This window comes from Curcuma longa, chromosome 3 (genome assembly GCF_044706935.1).
Source record: "Curcuma longa cultivar G26 ecotype Majalengka, Jawa Barat chromosome 3, ITB_CL_G26_1.1, whole genome shotgun sequence".
Lineage (NCBI taxonomy): Eukaryota > Viridiplantae > Streptophyta > Magnoliopsida > Zingiberales > Zingiberaceae > Curcuma > Curcuma longa.
In genome coordinates, this window is record NC_133863.1 from 17351265 (window position 1) to 17357010 (window position 5746).

General features: G+C 32.3%; 1 pseudogene; it reads left to right on the forward strand.

The window, feature by feature from the left end:
* Positions 1–1649: 1649 nt before the first annotated feature.
* LOC141823801 (auxin-induced protein 22D-like) lies at positions 1650–5298 on the forward strand (annotated as a pseudogene).
* The last annotated feature ends 448 nt before the right edge of the window (positions 5299–5746 follow it).

Consider the following 5746-nt stretch of genomic DNA (forward strand, 5'->3'; position numbering starts at 1 on the left):
ATCATTTGTCAAAAGAAAGAAAAGTTGAAAGGTTCCCACGTTCTCTAAAAATAATAATTTTTTTATCACGTGGAAAATGCCCCTTTGTTTTTTTTTCACGTTCAAAATGCCTTCCACATTCTCTTATTTTGTTTTTTTTGGGATGTGGGAAAGAAAGAAAAAAACTTTAAAATTTTTCATGTTCTTTGTTTTCATGTTCTCACGTTCATTTAAAAAAATATATCTCATGTTCCTTTTACATTATGAACCATGCAACAAATTGAGCCTACGCCTAATTCAACCTGTTCACAATCAACTTGCCACCAATCACACGGTAAGCAAGATCTTGTAAATCATGAAATACAATGAAATAAAACATGGCTCTGATACCAATTAAAAGAGCTTGTAAATCCTAAGCTGTATGAATTTTATAAACTAAATCAGAACTCGAATGATCGAAAATACAAGAATAAGGATCTGGTTTCAACAATTAACATGGCACAACATATTAATATACAAAATTGACGATAAGAAACCTAATTGGAGAGTCATTTCCTTGTCCTATAACGTCAACTGCTCGATCCTTATGGAAGAAGATGAAGCTAAAGCAAAAGGATGTTCTTCCAAGGGAATTATGGTGATGACACCGTAAAACCTTCGTCAATGGGGAACGAAGATAAGATGTTAGTTAAAAATCCTAAATCCTTAGGGACCAAACCCTATATGTAGAAATCTGATCCATTGTTGGCCCATAGATAATAATAACAGATTGGGCTAATGAGTTCTATATATTTAATTCACATTCGATAATAAAAAATTTGATAAACCTTAGTTAGATCACTTAAATGAGTTCAATTCACATCCGTATATATAAATTACAATTAAGTCCACCTTAAGAGATTAAATCCAATAATATTTTCGATCGAGATTTGGAAGAAAGCGAACAACATAGAAGCCATGGCGAGCTATGTCAAGGACACCAAGTTGTGGCTTTGTCTGTCGGGCTCTGATGTGTTGGAGAAGTTGATCACAAGGGGGTGGAAAATGAATGCTTCCCGAGGATGAGACCGATGTCATTGATTCTTCGTCAGAAGGTGACTCCAGTCATAGGAGTGTTGGTGTGTCCCCGGTGGCGAAGTAAGTTTTTGATTTCGGATCAAAGATATGAACTTTGTATGTTTTAGGGTGGTTCTATCTTTTTGACCGATAGTTTGATGAAATGACAAAATGCAACTAAAGGTAGAGATGGAGGCGGGCATCGCTTGGTTGTTTGTGAAAGCTATCTTGGATGGGGCTCCTTACTTGAGAAAGATTGACCTTAAGATTTACGAGGGGTACAAGGAGCTCAGGGAGGCCTTGAATAATATGTTCAAATTATGCATCCCTTTTCATTCTCTTTCTCATAATACCTCTCTTTTTTTTCATTATTCATCAGAAAAAACTATGAAACATTTTATTTTTTTCGCTAAAAAAATCTAATTTCTCAGCCCTCCTCCTTCATCTCCATCTTGACGTGTTTCCTCATTGTCCCCTTCACCTCCGCCTAGCAGCGCAAAGAGACACAACAAGTCGACGACATTTTGATATCAAGGCTAGAGCTTTGATTGATTCATGGTGGACTCTGGGAATCAGTGGTATTTTTTATCGAGATTTGGAAGAAAGTGAACAACATGAAAGTCGTGGTGAGCTACGTCAAGGACACCAAGTTGCGGCTTTGTCTGTAGGGCTCCAATGTGTCGGAGAAGTTGGTCACAAGGGGTGGAAAATGAATGCTTTTGAAAGATGAGACCGATGTCGTTGATTCTTCATCAGAAGGCGACTCTAGTCATAGGAGTGTCGAAGTATCCCTGGTGGTGAAGTAAGTTTTTGATTTTGAATCAAAGATGTGAACTTTGTGTGTTTTAGGGTGGTTCTATTTTTTTTGATCGGGTAATTTGATGGAATGATAAAATGCAACTAAAGGTAGAGATGGAGGCAGACATCGCCTGGTTGTTTGTGAAGGTTATCTTGGATGGGGCTCCTTACTTGAGGAAGATTGACCTCAAGATTTACAAGGGGTACAAGGAGCTTAGGGAGGCCTTGGATAATATGTTCAAATGATTTTCCCAAGTATGTAAGCATGAATTAATTGTTGTAGACCCAACCTTGGGCTAGGCCCGACTCGGATCTAACCGAGTCAACAAGCCGAGTACCCATTGACCTAGTCCATTGGCCAGAATCATAACTGGTCTGGTAGGGTGCCAAGCGATTACGGTTCTATCCCATTAAAAACTACTGAACCGATGGTTAACCATTGGTTAAGGTTCTTTTTTATGTGAATCGGTGGTTCTGACCATTGGAACCGGTGGTTCTAGCCATTAGAGTTTATTATTATTATTTTCTATGGTTGAAATGATCAATAGCTATTATTTAATATCCGTTACTCTCCAAACTCTATAAATTGAGAGTTCATTTCATTGTTTTCATACACATCTTCTCTATTTTCATTCTCAATTCCGCAATCTCTACACACTTTCGATTCCAATTTTACACGCTTTCGACTTCCACTTCTGAGTTCTAACTAAAATGGTAGGAGCCAGAAAAGCTTTATCATCTTGACCTCGGAGGGGTAAGGAAAAAGTGAATCTGAATAAGGAGCTCAACCTCATGATGAGACTGAACAACTTTTGACACTCGAAATACAAGGAAGTATTAATGCAATTACTTCTATGATTTGAGAAGTTCCTCTTTTAAAATTTTTTATTTTTACTAAACATTATGAGAATGCTACTTTTCTGTCAGGAGAATTGTATGCAAAATGCAAGCACTGCAATGCTTTCTACAAATTCCAAGTCAACAATAGCTATTGGTCATTGAAACAACACATAAAAATGAAGCACTTGATGGAATCGACCGTTTTTAAACACAATTATCTAGATTTTCTACTAGTGGAAGTACTAATTCTAATTTATTTTATATTTCAATAATAAATTAAGAGAATTATTAGTTATATTTGTTTCCATAGAACATCTTTCATTTAGTTTAGAATCTCAATGCACTTTTGAAGTTTTTTTAAAGAATCTCTTAATCCATTTGATAAATGTGATCCTAGAACTACAGTTATTCATATAATTAAAACAATTAGTAAAATAAGAGAGAAAAAAATTTAATTGAAGAATTTAGTAAATTAAATAATAAAGTTTCTTTATATTATGATATTTGGAGTGATCATTGGCAAACACATTCATAGATGGATGTGACTTGCCATTGGATCGATAACTCCTAGAATATCCAAAAGAGATTATTAACTTATAGAGTTTTTGATGAATCACAACTATTCACAACATCTCACAATTATTATGTTTAATTTTAGAAGAATATGAATTAACTCATAAAATATTTTCAATATTATTTGATAATCCTAGTTCTAATATCGCTAGTATTGATGAACTAAAATTTATATGTCAACCTATTATTGGTGGTTTATTTTTTTATATTCGTTGTGTATATCATATTTTAAATTTATATGTCAAGATGAATTAAGAATTTTAGAAAATCATATTAAACTAACTAGAACTGTTATTTCCTATTTATGGTCACATTCATCTATAATGAAACAATGAGGTAGATTTTGTAAAACTAATAGAATGAGACATGAAAAATTTCCATGCGATATATCAACACATTAGAATTCAACATATCAATTGTTAAAATATTCATTTCAATATAGAGAATTATTATATTTATTATTAGAATATTTATAGTAGTATTTGTAGAATTTTAAAAATATTTAATGATGGAACTGAACAAATTTTTAGTTTTTATTATTCTACTTCTCATTTAGTTTTAAGATTTTTGTAATGGAATATTAGTTTTAAATGAAAATAATAATAATAAATTTTTATCTTCTTGTGTATTAGCAATTAAAGCGAAATAGAAAAAAATATTTTTTTATATTCTTGAAATTTATTTAGTTGTATTTGCTTCAGATCCTAAATATAAATTAGAAGTTTATAAGATATATTAGTTTTGTATTACAATGTTTTAATTCCATTTAAAGATTCTTCTTCTCCTAATCCTAATATTGTATATAATAATAGAGATTATTTATATGATATTTATAAAGAATATAGTATAAAATATAGAATACAAACTAATATTTCTAAAATACGAACTACTAATAGTAGTAATGTAAAACTTACAAAAGCACAACTTTTATTAAAAGAATGAACGAAATGTTTAGGAGGATCCTCAAATTTCGCACAGGAACTTGAGAATTATTTTATGACTTCTTTTGATTTTAATGAAGCAGATAGCGAAGTGGATTTTGATATCCTAAAGTAGTGGTCATAGAAGGCTTAAACCTTTCCTGTCATATCATGATCGCTAAAGAAATTTTAGCTTGTATAGTGTCAACAGTTATTATGGAATGGACGTTTAGTGCTGGCGATAACATATTGGATGAACGATGATCGACTTTTGTCTCCTGACTCGTTGGAAACTCAAACATTATCTAATGATTGGACCAGAGCTGAAAAAAGAATCCAAGGAATGCAACTTTTAAACGACGAAGTCGAAGAATTTGATATCGAAGAAACAAATACTATGGGAACAGGAAACGAAAGTGAGTAGAAATGCCACTTCTAAGGTAAACAGGTAAAAAGATAAAAGAACTACATGGGTTTGATTCCCCTATAACCTAAGGGATATGTAGACAACTTAAATAAGTGCAACCCTTTTTATTTTTATTTTTTTATGAATTTATAATTTATAATTTTTTTAAATATAATAATATTGAATTGTGATGAACTATGAACCAACGGTTCCGAACCGTAACTATCTTGGAGGGTTAAGGTTAAGGGTGGACTTGCTAGGAACCGTTGAATCGGTGTTCCAAACCATCGAAGTGGCAATTTTGAATCATTGAACTGGCTGTTCTGAACCATCGAATTGGCATTCCAAATCGTGATCTAGTCTAAATTGCTGCTACCATCAAAAACTGATATACATTTGTATTTTTCAATAATTATTATTGTAAATTATTGATTCTCACATCTCTTCAGGAAAAGTATCAAGAAAAGAAGGTTGCAAGGGATGTGAATATGTCATAACTTACAAAGATAAAGATAATGATTTGATGTTGGTTGAAGATGTTTCTTTGGACCGAGGGTCATGCACTAACTTATATGTGTTTGAAGAACTATTCCTTTTTCTTATGAATTAATAAGAATCTCTTTAATTGCTATTTGCATAATATTTATCTCTTCTTGTAAAAGACTAAAGTTAATAAAAGGATCTAAAGCAAGATGCCTGGAAACAAGTCAACAAGAAGTCAACTAGTAGTACAAAGAGAGATACAAATGGAGCTTGAGCATTTACTTCATGAAACTAATTGTTTTGTCCAAGTTTATAGACATTGAATAGAAAAGGAAAAGATTAAAAGTGGATTTTAGATCACCTTATTGTTCCTATTCAGACAAGAAATTAAAAATATAAAAAGAAAAATTACAAGACAAGATACTAAATGTTGTTCAAACATGCATTGTTCAAAATATACAAAGAAAGGTATATATTATATACAATATTTAACTTGTTCACATTATTGCTAGTTTACAAAAGACTGTGTTACTGGTGTTCAGAAGATCAGCAACATAGAATGACCTAGAGATGGAGGCAAACTGATATGTTTTTGAATGTCCTAGGTCTATCGGTTGGTTTTGTCCCAAAAGAAGTTGATCGACCTAGAGATGTCTAAATCACTCCAAACCAACTCCTATGTGTTCGACTC